The sequence below is a fragment of the Ahaetulla prasina genome, chromosome 6 (genome assembly GCF_028640845.1).
Source record: "Ahaetulla prasina isolate Xishuangbanna chromosome 6, ASM2864084v1, whole genome shotgun sequence".
NCBI classification, from domain to species: Eukaryota; Metazoa; Chordata; class Lepidosauria; order Squamata; family Colubridae; genus Ahaetulla; species Ahaetulla prasina.
Window position 1 is genome coordinate 626,644 of NC_080544.1, and position 16,207 is coordinate 642,850.

The following is a 16,207-nucleotide window of genomic DNA, read 5'->3' on the forward strand; positions in this document are numbered from 1 at the left end:
AAATGCATACAATTAATCTATAAGGCGAGCCAACCTGGTATCAAAATACTATGCTGAAATCTTAAAAAATGAGGACCACATTTTGTAGCACTTTGTTCCATATGAAAACAAACCAAAGTGGTCAGTTATAATGGAGTATGTTTACTATCCTCAGAGTATGCTTCATCTATATTTTGAGAATCTATCAATGTGCGATCCAAGTCCAGGTTCTCCCCATTGCATTTTTTAGAGTGGGAAAGGAAATTTGCATATGTCCATTATTGATTCTTCTCCTCTAAAGAATATTTCCTGGAAAACACTTGAAGTGCCTCTTGAAAACACGTCAAGACTCCTAATGAATCTTGGAAGTAAAATTAAAGCCTATTTGCTTTTTATATTGATTCAACCGGGCTTCAAATTGTCACAGTGCTTTTAGGTTTAACCAAAAATACACAAAGTTAAGAGCTGCTCGCTTCGACCATGACAGAAAGATTTCAGTTACGTGATAGCTGTGGATGATCTTAAGATCTTCCACAGTGAAAACCTGTTCAGGCAAGTTCTTAATATTTTCATTATTTACGGAAAAGGAATTTAGACAGTCAAGTTTTAATGCGGCTGACAAGGCCTGACTGCATCATGATCTCAGAAGATTACATTAATACTAATTTGCTGAGCATTATAATTGACTTATTGGGTCGGGTATGTGAATACACTTAGTTTTGACTGTGTGATGCAACACTGCCACTAGGTTAGAAATACAGATACCCTGGAAGGCCTGCAAAGCTTCCCAAAATAGAATAGAATAGAATAGAATAGAATTTTTTATTGGCCAAGAGTGATTGGACACACAAGGAATTTGTCTTGGTGCATATGCTCTCAGTGTGCATAAAAGAAAAGATACGTTCATCAAGGTACAACATTTACCACACAAATGATGGTCAATATATCAATATAAATCATAAGGATTGCCAGCAACAAAGTTACAGTCATATAGTCATAAGTGGAAGGAGATTGGTGATGGGAACGATGAGAAGATTAATAGTAGTACAGATTTAGTAAATAGTTTGACAGTGTTGAAGGAATTATTTGTTTAGCAGAGGGACGGCCTTTGGAAAAAAACTGTTCTTGTGTCTAGTTGTTCTGGTGTGCAGTGCTCTATAGCGTCGTTTTGAGGGTAGGAGTTGAAACCGTTTATGTCCTGGATGTGAGGGATCTGTAAATATATTTTTTTTTATTTACATTTATATCCCGCCCTTCTCCGAAGACTCAGGGCGGCTTACATTGTGTAAGGCAATAGTCTCATTCTATTCGTATATTTATATACAAAGTCAACTTATTGCCCCCAACAATCTGGGTCCTCATTTTACCTACCTTATAAAGGATGGAAGGCTGAGTCAACCTTGGGCCTGGTGGGATTCGAGCCTGCAGTAATTGCAGGCAGCTGTGTTTAATAACAGGCTATCTTACAGCCTGAGCCACACCGCCAGCCCACGGTAAAATGTAGGGATGGGATTATCAATCAACAGAAGAAGCAAATTTGCTGTGAAATACGAATGGCTCTGCCTTTCCACTAAAAGGAAAAGTATATCGCCTCTATTCTGATTTCTTGGGAACAATCCAAATTACAGGTTTTTAAAAAGTCTTGCAACAATAAACAGAGATCAAGATCAGTTCAAGAGTCTTTAAATTAGATCAAAGCTTTATAATTTCCAACCATTACTTCATTTAATCACTGGCTGCATTAAAACTCTTGCCAGATGCTATCAATATTCTGATAAATTTCCTGGCGGGCTCACTTATAGAACATTCTCTGAAAATTTATAATGGTTGGTATGGGTATCGTTCCAATCCTGCACTTCACAAAAATAATTTAAAACTACTTTCCCCCTTTCATTGTTACTCAGCACTTAGGTCTTTAAGAGCAGTACATTATTCTCTAAAATAATAAATTTAATATGGTGGAGGGTGATGTTTGCTTTTTCAGCTGAGAACTGCACTGCAACATCTGGACAGGAGCAGACTGGAGACTTTAGTCCAGGAAAGTTGGAAGGCATCGCTGAGTCCCAGATAACGAATTCTTCAAACATCTCTAAAAGAACCATGGCAATCCTTTGAAAGAGATCCTTCCCAATGCGCAAAATGTATACAAAATATAGGTAAAGGTAAAAGGTAAAGCTTGCCCTGCACATGCGTGCTAGTCGTTTCCGGCTCTAGGGGGCAGTGCTCATCTCTGTTTCTAAGCCGAAGAGCCAGCGCCATCCGAAGATGTCTCTATGGTCATATGGCCAGCATGACTCAACACCAAAGGCGCACGGAACGCTGTTACCTTCCCACCAAAGGTGGTCCTTCTTTTTCTACTTGCATTTTTTATGTGCTTTTGAACTGCTAGGTTGGCAGAAGCTGGGACAAGTAACGGGAGCTCACCCCATTACACGGTGCTAGGGATTCAAACCACCAAACTGCCAACCTTTCTGATCAACAAGCTCAGCGTCTTTATTATTTATTTTTATTTATTTATTTATTTACATTTATATCCCGCCCTTCTCCGAAGACTCAGGGCGGCTTACAGTGTATAAGGCAATAGTCTCATTCTATTTGTATATTTACAAAGTCAACTTATTGCCCCCCCAACAATCTGGGTCCTCATTTTACCTACCTTATAAAGGATGGAAGGCTGAGTCAACCTCGGGCCGGGCTTGAACCTGCAGTAATTGCAGGCTGCTGTGTTCTAATAACAGGCTTCTAACAGCCTGAGCTATCACGGCCCTTAGTCACAGTCTTAGCCACTGAGCCACCCCGTCCCTGTATACAAAATATACAAACGTAGAAAATACTGTTCTGTCTCATTAAAGCACCTGCATCTTTTTCCTCAGCAGAGCAAAATGGCCATGCAGGCACAGGCAATTAGGCATGTGGCAATAGTTGGAAGAAACAAGGCCAGATGCAACTGCCAGGCCTGTTATAGCACAGAGGTGTCAATCAAATTCCAATGGAGATACAACCGGGGTAATCTAGACAACCCAGGAAAAAAAAATACATATCAGATTTGAAGAAAGGGAGAGGAACTGATCTTCCTACGCCTTGAGGTGTATAGTTGGCACCTTCTAATATTTGTAATAAACATTTCTTTTAAAAGAGCCGTGTTGTCAAATTTCCGCCTCATAGCTTTCTAGTCTGAGTAACCATCTGGGTAAAGTCTGACAGCCAGAAGCGGCTTCACGTGAGCGATCATCGGAGCCTGGAAAAAGATGTGGTTGCTTTAACAACTTGAAAAGAGATGCTTCATGCTCAGTCCCAGGGACAATAGCATCCCCTCCTCCTCTCAAGGATTTGCCTGGCCATAATCTCTCATTTTAATTATTTAATTCTTGCTTATTCAAACAGCCTCAGTTTTCCAAGTGGTTGTTGTTATTAGTACAATAGATCGCGTTCTCCCCCCTTCTTTTTTTTTTTAAAAAAAAAAGAGAGAGAGAGAGAGAGAGAGAGAAGTGGAGCACCAAAAGCTTTAGTGAACATATTTTCCAGGTTTTCTTAACTGCTGGATAAATAAAGTGGATTCTAATGTCCTTCCATAAAACTTCTAGATGTCAAGTTGACTTTGTACTTGGCTCCCCACAAAAGTTGCCAAGCAATTGAGTGAGGTTTTGAAATTTTTCATTTACAAAGCTCAAGGAAGTGTTATATTTCCACCATGATTAATGTCTGAAACTGTAAAAAAAAGAAAGCCACACACAAAATGGCAAGAGCCAAATGAAATTCATAGTTTCAGAATTATGTTTCATAAAAGCACATTTCAATACAATTAATAAATCCTCCAATAGAATGCAGATGTTTCCTTATGCATACTATAAATACATTTTTAGATGGTTCCGTTGTGGTTGATATATTCATCCTGTGTGCAAATGTGTATATTTTGAATTATTAATAACATTCCATCTTTTAATAATGTTTTTAAATATTTGGTAATGATTGTTTTTATGCACTTGTATTCAATTGTAGTACGCTGCCCAGAGTTGCTTTTTGTGAGATGGGCGGCCACCTAAATTTGATAAATAAATGACCCCTTGGGCCAGTCACCTTCTCTCAGCCCTAGGAAACAGGCAATGGCAAACCATTTCTGAAAAGCTTTGTGAAGAAAACTTCAGGGACTTTTTTGACTTGAAGAAACAACCCCAAAAAAATCTAAGAATGTTGACACACAATGCCAATCTTAAAAAAACAAAAGCAATCCCTTTATATGTAAAAGAATATTTGAGAACAAATTTAAACAATACAGATGTAAACAGTTCTATATAAGGAACTTCTGTCTTTGAAAAGTGCCAGTCTAAAACCTATTAGAATTATTATTAATATTTATCATTTTTTGTAGATTCAGTCAACAGAGTGATAGGTAAGCAATAAATTAAGATATACAAGTCAGAGCATCTACTAAGAAAATGACAAGGCAGCTGCAGAATTTTGCCTCTGAGACTCCAGCCACCGCTTCTGGGAATCTTGATTTATACTGAATATGTGCATTTTTTCAGTTTTCAAACAAATGTTTCCAGTGATAATTAAAAGCACACTTCACAGTACTTAAAACAGACAGTTCTAGGCAGGGGTGAAATGCTTAAAAAAGTTTTTTTTTTTTAAAAAAAGTTCTGACGATCGCGCGCCACAGCTGTGATCGTTGGAACCTTTTTTTAAAAACCTTTTTAAAGCATTTTTACTACTGGTTCCGGAGATCCGGTAGTTAAAAATGCTTTAAAAGGGTTTTTAAAAAGGTTCCAAAGACCAAATGCCACAGCTGATTCCCCCCCCCAACTCACTTAACTTCCCAAGCCTCCTATTGGCACATACTGTGCATGCATGCATTTCATGTGTACTGTTCATGCACACCAGCACGCATGTGCAACCAGCGAACCAGTAGCAAACTGGTTCAGATTTCACCACTAGTTCTAGGCCTCTTTTTCACAAACAGGGTGAAATAATGGTCAGCTCCAAACAGAAAAGTACTAAGCTATTTTCCTTTCAAGAAATCCTGTAGAAAGCTAGTTTTAGGCTTGGACTTTTTTAGACTTAGAATAACTTTATTATCATTTTAAATGTACACTGCTCAGCATACACTAAAATGAAATTTTGTTTCACACAGCTCTCAAAGGTCTCCACCTCCAATATACACTAAATAAGCATGACTAAATAAATAAACTTTAAAAGAAAATTAGACTTTTTTCCCAAGCTTTGCATATCGATAAGTAAGTAAATAACATCCATGAAAATTAACTACTAATTCAAGGTGAATCCTCCCACAAATGATGGTTCTTTTTGCTTTTTAAACAACTTCATAAATTTATTTAAAGGGAAAAAGAATCATAAGGGGTATGCTAAATGATTTCGCCCAATGTGTGATTTACAATATCTATAGGAGTTTTTGAGACCCATCTCAGAATTAGGATACCTGCTGCCAAATGAGTGTTATAGCCACAAATTCAACCTCTTGACTTCAGCCTTCCCCAACTTGAGACGATATAAATCTCTTCAATGATATATAGGGAACTTTTGACCTTTGAAGGATTATTTCTCTGTGGAGATTTTGATTTCTTTTCTGAACTTCTTTTTTTTTTCCCTGAGAGATTTACCAGCTATCTGACTGTTTCTCTCGGCTGTCATTCAACAGAACCCTACGGCAGTGAAAAAACAGTATTCAAAAAAAAAAAAAATGACATCTTTGCTGCCAAATGACCTCCAACTGATTTATTTAGCCGAGACTTGCTCTCCTCACCCAAAATACACAAAGGAGGACAGAAGAAATCATGCTTCTTTGCTCCAATCTCCCTTGTGGTTAAAAAAAAAAAAGTTCTGACGATCGTGCGCCACAGCTGTGATCGTCGGAACCTTTTTTTTAAAACCTTTTTAAAGCATTTTTACTACTGGTTCCGGAGATCCGGTAGTTAAAAATGCTTTAAAAGGGTTTTTTAAAAGGTTCCAAAGACCAAATGCCACAGCTGATTCCCCCCCCCCAACTCACTTAACTTCCCAAGCCTCCTATTGGCACATACTGTGCATAAATGCATTTCATGTGTACTGTTCATGCGCACACAGCACACATGTGCAACCAGCGAACCAGTAGCAAACTGGTTCAGATTTCACCACTAGTTCTAGGCCTCTTTTTCACAAACAGGGTGAAATAATGGTCAGCTCCAAACAGAAAAGTACTAAGCTATTTTCCTTTCAAGAAATCCTGTAGAAAGCTAGTTTTAGACTTGGACTTTTTTTAGACTTAGAATAACTTTATTATCATTTTAAATGTACACTGCTCGGCATACACTAAAATGAAATTTTGTTTCACACAGCTCTCAAAGGTCTCCACCTCCAATATACACTAAATAAGCATGACTAAATAAATAAACTTTAAAAGAAAATTAGACTTTTTTCCCAAGCTTTGCATATCGATAAGTAAGTAAATAACATCCACGAAAATTAACTACTAATTCAAGGTGAATCCTCACACAAATGATGGTTCTTTTTGCTTTTTAAACAACTCCATAAATTTATTTAAAGGGAAAAAGAATCGTAAGGGGTATGCTAAATGATTTCTCCCAATGTGTGATTTACAATATCTATAGGAGTTTTTGAGACCCATCTCAGAATTAGGATACCTGCTGCCAAGTGAGTGTTATAGCCACAAATTCAACCTCTTGACTTCAGCCTTCCCCAGCTTGAGACGATATAAATCTCTTCAATGATATATAGGGAACTTTTGACCTTTGAAGGATTATTTCTCTGTGGAGATTTTGATTTCTTTTCTGGACTTCTTTTTTTTCCCCTGAGAGATTTACCAGCTATCTGACTGTTTCTTTCGGCTGTCATTCAACAGAATCCTACGGCAGTGAAAAAACAGTATTCAAAAAAAAAAAATGACATCTTTGCTGCCAAATGACCTCCAACTGATTTATTTAGCCGAGACTTGCTCTCCTCACCCAAAATACACAAAGGAGGACAGAAGAAATCATGCTTCTTTGCTCCAATCTCCCTTGTGGTTAAAAAAAACCCAAGAACTTTGTTGTCAAAATGGTTTTATAAACTTACTTCATATAACTGAGTGGCCAAAAAGAAATACTTTCCATAATATTTTTATAAGAAGATATGGCCTTCTATATAAGAAGGTATGGCCTTCTAAAAAGGGACGCGGTGGCTTAGTGGGTAAGACGCTGAGCTTATCAGTCGAAAGATCAGCAGTTCAGCGGTTCGAATCCCTAGTGCCACGTAATGGACTGAGCTTCCGTTACTTGTCCCAGCTTCTGCCAACCTAGCAGTTCGAAAGCAGGTAAAAAATGCGAGTAGAAAAATAGGGACCACCTTTGGTGGGAAGGTAACAGTGTTCCATGCGCCTTTGGCGTTGAGTCATGCTGGCCACATGACCACGGAGACGTCTTCTGACAGCGCAGGCTCTTCGGCTTTGAAACGGAGATGAACACCACCCCCTAGAGTCGGGAACGACTAGCACGTATGTGCGAGGGGAACCTTTGCCTTTTTTATGGCCTTCTAATTGTGATAGAAGATTTGTTTTTCTCAACAACTAATCTGCCAGGTGAGTTGAGCTGAGAAAGGATGATGAGCTCGGTTAATTTCTGTGACTGAGGATAGATGAGCTAAGAAGTCCCCCCGATTCTTAGTCCAATACTTTAACCCAATGTTTCTGAACCTTAGCCACTTTAAGAAGGCCTGGACTTCAACTCCCAAAATTCCTGGATGGGCAATTCTGGGAGTTGAAGTCCAGATCTTTTACAGTGGCCAAGGATGAGAAACACTGCCAACTGTTCTGACCCAGCCTTAGCAGAACCAATAAACAGACTCCTTGTCCCAAAAAAACCCCTCTTTATTTACCTCTTGTGAATTAATGGCATTAACACATGGAAAAGTCCAGGCAATAATCCTTCAAAGGGTTAGCTGCAGTAACAGACCTTCTCAGTTCCTTGGGATAATTGCCCGGCCTGGAGCTTCCAGCCTCAAAGCTGTAAATTAAGTTCTGGCAATCAGTCGCTGAGGCAGGAAACACAATGAGCAAATCTTTCAAACGAAATCCAAATGGTTGTCTCCTACAATCACCACTTCCTTTCCTTCTATTTACTCCCCAGCCAGGGAGGGGCCATTCAGCGTCCACATGTGCCCTTCCTCCCGAGTCAACTCCTTGTCCTCAGTTGTTCTCCTCTCCTAACAGTTCTGCACATACGCGCATCTGGAACAGGCCCCAGCTGTTCTTCCTCCCCACTTATCTCCGCCTCTGAAGGCAGCTGCCTCTCCGGTGGCTGGGAAATGTCGGATGGCCCTGGCTCTGTCTCTGTGTCTGATGCAGAGCATCCATCAGAGCCTTCCCCAGACTCCAGGACTGGCCCAAGTTCCTCCCCAACCTCCTCATCATCCGAGTCTGCCACCAGCTCCACTGGTAGCTGGCAGGCCACAACACTAACCACTATTCTTCACTGCACCAGTTCCATCCTTATCAAGACCCAAAGGCAGCAGGCCTCACTTTTTAATAACATGGTTGAAAGAACACAACTAAGATAGACAACGAACTGCTCAAAACAAACTGGGAATTGAATTTTTGGTAATTTAATCCTGTATCCTGTATTCTTCATAGCCTCTGAGAAAGTTAATTCACAGTCCTGTGAATAAATGCCCTTGTTGAGATTTTTAAAAAATGGATTTGTGGGGGGAAAAAATCAAAATCAGAACCAGAGTTGTTTTCTTTTTGTTTTAAAATGAAGATACTCTCAGCGGATAGGGCAAAGCAGGGGGAAAAAAAGAACCTTTGAAGTAAGTTAAAAGTCAGACAGTGAAAGCAGATTTTCTTCAAAATAATTGCAAGCCTCAAAGCAAATTTGACTTATCCATTAGGCTGTCAGTATTATCCTCAAGACAAGGGCAGAACATATATGTTCTCATTGAAATAATTATTTATATTTATTCTATACAGGTAGCCCTCAACGTATGACCACAATTGAGCCCAAAGTTTCCACTGCTAAGCAAAACAGCTGTAAAGTGAGTTTCGACCCATATGTGCTGTCCCGCTCACACACACACACACACACACACACACATGTGTAACTGTGGTTCAGTGCAAAGGTGGATTTCAGCAGGTTCTGACTAGTCCTGGAGAACCAGTGGTGGAAATTTTGAGTAGTTCGGAGAACCGGTAGTAAAAATTCTGACTGGCCCTGCCCCCATCTATTCTCTGCCTCCCGAGTCCCAGCTGATCGGGAGGAAATAGGGATTTTGCAATATCCTTCCCCTGGAGTGGGGTGGGAATGGAGATTTTACAGTATCCTTCCCCTGTCATGCCTACCAAGCCATGCCACGCCCACCAAACCATGCCATGGCCACCAAGCCACACCCACAGAACTGGTAGTAAAAAAATTTGAAACCCACCACTGGTTTAGTGGGTTTATTAATATTTTCCCCCAACTCCTTTCACCAAAGACCCAGAACTGTCCCAATTAAGTCCAACCACAAGGAGACCAATGCTGGTCCACAGAGTGATGGCCAATGAGTCCACACGGCACTTGAAAGTTTCCCAACCAAAATAAACCCACCAGGCAAAATTAAATCCACAATACAAGAGGCAAGAAAAGTCCAGAGTTCACAAGGCACAATCCAAGTCAAGGCACGGTGTCAATCCATAGTGCGGCCGGAATCACGATGACCGGAAAACACACAGCTAGGAAATGAACATGTTGTTCCCAGCATTGCCTCCATCTGTCTGCTGTGCTAAATAGCCAGCTTAATGGTGCATCCCATCAAGAAGGGCGAGGCTGCCTCTGCACGTGTAATCTGGCTGACCTTCTCCGCTCCTGTCTTTTCTCTTCCCTATGTGTTCTTGGATCAGGTGCAGAAGGCAGTTCCTCTTCCTCTTCACTGCCTGCCTGCAGCTTTATGCTTTCCCCACCTGAATCCTCAGGGCTGTCCCATGGCAGCCAAATTCTTCTCAGACAGCTGCTCGGAGCCATCAAAACTCCCCTCCTGACATGCCAGGAAATGGTTCATCTTCCCCCGGGATGACATCTAGATAGGTGTCTGGGGAAGCATCTGGGACAGTCATCACACCATTTTATGATGCTTCTTGCCACACTTGTTAAACGAATCACTGCAGCTAATTTAGTACCTAGCTGTTAAGTGAATCTGACTTCCCCATTGTTTAAAGGTCACATGGGACACTGCAATTGTCATAAATTTGAAGTAGCTGCCAAGTTTCTGAATTTTGATCACATGACCATAGGAATGCTGCAACGGTTGTTAAGTGTGAAAAAGAGTCAGGTCACTTTTTTTCACTGCCGTTATAACTTCGAACGGTTACTAAACGGATAGTTGTAAGTCAAGGACAACCTGTGTATCGAAATGTAACATAACATAACATAACATCAGAGTTGGAAGGGACCTTGGAGGCCTTCTAGCCCAACCCCCTGCCCAGGCAGGAAACCCTACACCATCTCAGTCAGATGGTTATCCAACATTTTCTTAAAAATTTCCAGTGTTGGAGCATTCACAACTTCTGAAGGCAAGTCATTCCACTTATTAATTGTTCTAACTGTCAGGAAATTTCTCCTTAGTTCTAAGTTACTCCTCTCCTTGATCAGTTTCCACCCATTGCTTCTTGTTCTACCCTCAGTTGCTTTGGAGAACAGCCCGACTCCCTCTTCTTTGTGGCAACCCCTGAGATATTGGAACACAGCTATCATGTCTCCCCTAGTCCTTCTTTTTGTTAAACTAGACATACCCAGTTCCTGCAACCGTTCTTCATATGTTTTATCCTCCAGTCCCCTAATCATCTTTGTTGCTCTTCTCTGCACTCTTTCTAGAGTCTCAACATCTTTTTTACATCGTGGCGACCAAAACTGGATGCAATATTCCAAGTGTGGCCTTACCAAGGCATTATAAAGTGGCACTAACACTTCACGTGATCTTGATTCCTCTGTTTATGCAGCCCAGAACTGTGTTGGCTTTTTTAACAGCTGCTGCACACTGCTGGCTCATATCTAAATGGTTATCCACTAGGACTCCAAGATCCCTCTCACAGGTACTACTATTGAGCAAGGTACCACATATACGGTACTGGTGCATTTTGTTTTTTTGGCCTAAATGTAGAACCTTACTTTTTTCACTGTTGAATTTCAATTTGTTAGATAGCGCCCAATGTTCAAGTCTGTCAAGATCTTTCTGTAACTTGAGCCTATCTTCTGGAGTGTTGGCTATTCCTGCCAGCTTGGTGTCATCTGCAAATTTGATGAGTTCCCCATCTATCCCCTCGTCCAAGTCATTGATGAAGATGTTGAAGAGTACTGGGCCTAAAACAGAGCCTTGGGGTACTCCACTGCATACTTCCCTCCATGTGGATGTAGTTCCGTTGAGGACTACACGTTGAGTGCGGTTGGTCAGCCAGTTACGCATGTAGTAATCCCTTATTGGCGGTAACATTGTAAAGGGATCTAACTCTGCACTGACAGTCAAAAAAAAAAACAACCCACACATCAATGATCAAAATTTAAGCTGGTAACTTAAACTAGAAAATTTGGATCTAAAGAATTAGAACTGAAGTTAAGACTACAGAGGATATTACTGGTGGTAAAATGGAATTAGATTTATGACAGTGCCAACTGCCTTCATTAACATCAACATTATCAATAAAGAACACCCTCTCCATTATCTAAAATGGGGGTGTCAAATTCAAGGCCTGGGGACCAGATCGGCCCATGGGGTGCTTAGATCTGGCCCATGGGGCCACCCTGGAAACAGTGACAGACTGGCTCACAGTATCTCTGTCACCTAAAACGGGCTCCCAATCTCCGTTTTCGGCTGGGACAGCCTCCTGCAACCCTCTGCCAGCAAAAACTCTCCCGAGGGTTGCATGCGGCCCTCCCAAGCTTCATTTTCACTGGCAGAGAGTTGCAGGAGGCCATCCCAGCAGAAAAGGGAGATTGGGAGCCCATTTTCACTGGCAGAGCACTCGGGCCACCACAGGAACCCCCAACACGTGACATCGAGCTGGCCATGCCCACCCTGGTGACGCCCACCCTGGTGACACCCACCCTGCCCACCCCCCAAGATCAAACACAACTCTGATGCGACCCTCAATGAATTTGAGTTTGACACCCCTGCTCTAGAAGACTGCTTATAGTCAAATACCTCAGTTAAATCTCAGCCCAAGCTGTGTCATTCTTACTTAAAGCTTTGGGTTTATACATCCTGCAAGATTAAAGCTTCAGAGAGAACATGCATCTTGAAGGGCAGCTAGGCTAAACCAGCTACAAGTACCTGAACAGACTTGTAAGTGGATCACAAGCTTCCTAACAAACAGGAAGCAGCAGGTGAAGCTAAGCAGGATCACATCAGATACCTGTACAATTAGCACAGGGGCCCCACAAGGCTGTGTACTCTCCCCACTTCTCTTCTCTCTGTATACCAATGACTGCATCTCCAATGATCCATCTGTTAAGCTACTGAAGTTTGCAGATGACACAACAGTGATTGTTCTCATTCGAGACAATGACGAATCCGCATATAGACGTGAGGTCGAACAACTAGCCTTGTGGTGCAACCGTAACAATCTGGAACTGAACACACTCAAAACTGTAGAAATGGTGGTAGACTTTAGGAGAAACCCTTCCATACTTCCACCTCTCACAATACTTGATAACACAGTATCAACAGTAGAAACCTTCAAATTTCTAGGTTCTATCATATCGCAAGATCTAAAATGGATAGTTAACATCAAAAACATCATCAAAAAAGGACAGCAAAGACTGTTCTTTCTGTGCCAACTCAGAAAACTCAAACTGCCCAAGAAGCTACTGATCCAGTTCTACAGAGGAATTATTGAGTCTGTCATTTGCACCTCTACAACTGTCTGGTTTGTTTCTGCAACCCAACAAGAAAGACACAGACTTCAGAGGATAATTAGAACTGCAGAAAAAATAATTGCTACCAACCTGCCTTCCATTGAGGACCTGTATACTGCACAAATCAAGAAGAGGGTCGTGAAAATATTTACAGATCCCTCACATTCTGGTTTCAACTCCTACCATCAAAATGACACTATAGAGCACTGCACACCAGAACAACTAGATACAAGAACAGTTTTTCCCCGAAGGCCATCACTCTGCTAAACAAATAATTCCCTCAACACTGTCAAACTATTTACTAAATCTACACTACTATTAATCTTCTCATCGTTTCCATCACCAATCTCTTTCCACTTATGACTATATGACTGTAATTTTTTGTTGCTATCATTAAGGGTTAAATTGTACCCTATGACCATCATTTGTGTTGTAAATGTTGTACCTTGATGAAGGTATTTTTTTTTCTTTTATGTACACTGAGAGCATATGCACCAAAACAAATTCCTTGTGTGTCCAATCACACTTGGCCAATAAATAAAATAAAATTCTAGGAAGAACATTTTTGAAGAGAACAATTCTGAATCAAACTGAAGAACTTCAGAAAGTGCAGAAATGGAAAACCAGGAAAGAGATCTTTAGGATAGGAGAGAAGGAACAGCAAAGAAAGCCATGAAAGATGGTTTCGTGAATAGATGCTTGAGGATTGAAATCTAAGCAGTTGAATAACTGCTAGTGTAACTGTTACCATAGAAAGGGACTGGATCCAAACCTTTTTAAGTTCTAAATTTTAGGTCCAAATTTCCATCACAAGCATGTTAATAAATTGCCTCATTTAAATGACATTGGCTAAATATTTATGAATGTTTGGGGCTTAAAGAAGTTTTCTATCAAACTACTTTCATTACATTTTAATAGTTCTCTCCAATAAAGGTTAGATGATCCCTGTTTTTTTTTCCCCTGCGGTGTAACCACTCTAAATTTCCATTTATAGTTCAGAATATCCGGTGGAGGATGGAGATATGGAACACCAGTTTGTGGAACAAATCCCAGTTTTAATGTATCTGATGGAAAGTCTCAGAAAGCCCCCCCAAAAAAAGAGCATAATGCCAGCCTTAATATAAAGGTAGCCTCATGAGGCCCAAATAATTATTGGGCATGGGGCTGGCTGGGGAATTCTAGGAGTTGAAGTCCACCCATCATAAAGCTTGCCACGGTTAAGGAACAACGCCCTAACCCATTCTGATCTTCTAACCCCAAAACCCACAGCTTTCCAGGATGTCCCAAAACACCAGAATCTTCAATATTAACCATGTTCTATTTGAAGGAAAACCCTGTCTTTAAGGCCCCTCTGTTTTAAAGCCACGTTTCACGTTAACGAAAAATATAGAAAAGAAGAACTCCAAAAAATGCAGAGACAGAAGTGCTGGGTACTTCATTTATTCACTTAATACTCCTGACCAAGTTATGTTCTTGGAAGAGAAAGGAAAGGCCAATTAATTTATCAATCTGCACTCTTCTCTGCCATAACATATTTTCCACTTGCCAACAAAAAACGTGTCCATTATTATCAACCAGGTCCCCGTCCTCTCAGGCGGCTTGTGCAGCTGTATAATTACACTTCTTCTTTTGACAACTTCCATGATTGTTTTCCTAACAGTATATTACTTCGTTAGTACTTTCCAATATACGTTATTTTTAAACTGTCACTTGTGCCCGACTCATCCCAATTCTCACTCGTCTGTTTATCATAACAATCATTAATAACTGTCACTCCACGCCATCAATTTAACGAACTCTCTCCCTCATTAGCATGTTCTAGCATTTGTTCCGTAGAAAGCCTGATTATTTTCTACAACAGGCCAAGCCAATTACTTTAGTGAAATGGAATCACATTAATCAAAACTTAACAAGGTGGCAAATTTAAAGATATCTGATTGCAAAAGACAGCATAACTAATATGTCAGTGTCAGAGGGACTAGGTAGGTACGCGGCAGCTGTACCGCATGTATCTTTTCAAGGGGGAAGCCCATGGATTTTGACATTTCATCCAATTTGACAACTACCACAGGGTACCACAAAGCAAGAGGCAAGCTGAGCAGCTCCTGGTGACTTCTAGAAAGCCTGGCAAGGACAACTGGCGTAGGGAAAATGGTCCCCATCCGTGCAGCCGAGTGTCAGTTCATCACTTTCCCCACTGCCGCGACGTTTTCTTTTACACTTGAGAATGAAGATGCTCATCAATCACAACTTGAGAAATTCAGCAAAAACGGTGACAAAATATGCACAGCCAGCAGTCTGAAATATGCTGACGCAATGGACTGAAATATATATATATATATATATATTTTTCCCATTCAAGCCACGTAGGCAAAGGAAGGGAGGGACGTCAGTCCTCTTCTTCTTCCCCTTGAGAGGCAGACAAAAACATATTTATTCTTTGCTCTAATTCTTTTTCTCGTGCTTTTTTTTTTTAAAAAAAATAGGCCGGTTTGGACTTGTTAAGACAGTGGAATGATTGTACAATGATCTAGATTATATTTTAATCCATTTTATTCAGACGTGTGCGCGCACACACAACTTTTTAATAATCTGAACAGGATGCATTCCATTTGTGTTTGGAAGTTGTGGTTCCATTTGTATGCCAATAAGGAAAGGAAAGGAAAGGAAAGGAAAGGAAAGGAAAGGAAAGGAAAGGAAAGGAAAGGAAAGGAAAGGAAAGGAAAGGAAAGGAAAGGAGAAAAAAGTGATTCATGCTGAAAGCCAATACAGCATCAAAAGAGATTGTAAATTGCCTTGTATAATTTTATTCGGCTTGGGCATAGCATGGAGTTCATGAAATTATGCTATGATTCATTTTTACAACTTAAACAGCCATTGGGTTCTGTTGCCAGGTTGAATGTGATAAATGCGCATGATAAAACTGAACAAAAAGGCGCATTCCTTGTAAAGCTACCACATTAGTCAGTGTGTTAGCCTGTTCTGCGCCAACCCACACTTCTGAAATTTGCCCTGAATCCATTAATTGTTGCCCTGAATCCATTAACTAGGAACGGAAGAGAGGAAAATTTTGAGTAAAAGCATGCTAGGTTTTTGCATTGAAATTCTCGACTAGTTTTGTGATATAGTCACCAATGATGGTGTCTGTTGCTGAAAATAAAGAAAAGGCATTATTTGATTAATCTGAAACTCCGAAAGTTGTTTGAGACTCTCATCTATCGAACATCAGAACACCAACTAAAGCACAAAGCATTAACATCAGCTGTAACTGGTGGTTGCCAATACAATAATCACTTGTTTACTCTTTGTTAAATAAAATAAAGCACATCAATAAAGTACTGTACAATGATTGAGAT

At 40.5% G+C, this 16,207-nt stretch overlaps 1 protein-coding gene across 1 annotated transcript in view; it reads right to left on the minus strand.

Annotated features, from left to right (window-relative positions):
• Positions 1 to 16,207, minus strand: part of LRMDA (leucine rich melanocyte differentiation associated) — a 685,645-nt gene that overhangs the window by 469,329 nt on the left and 200,109 nt on the right. The window lies entirely within an intron of this gene.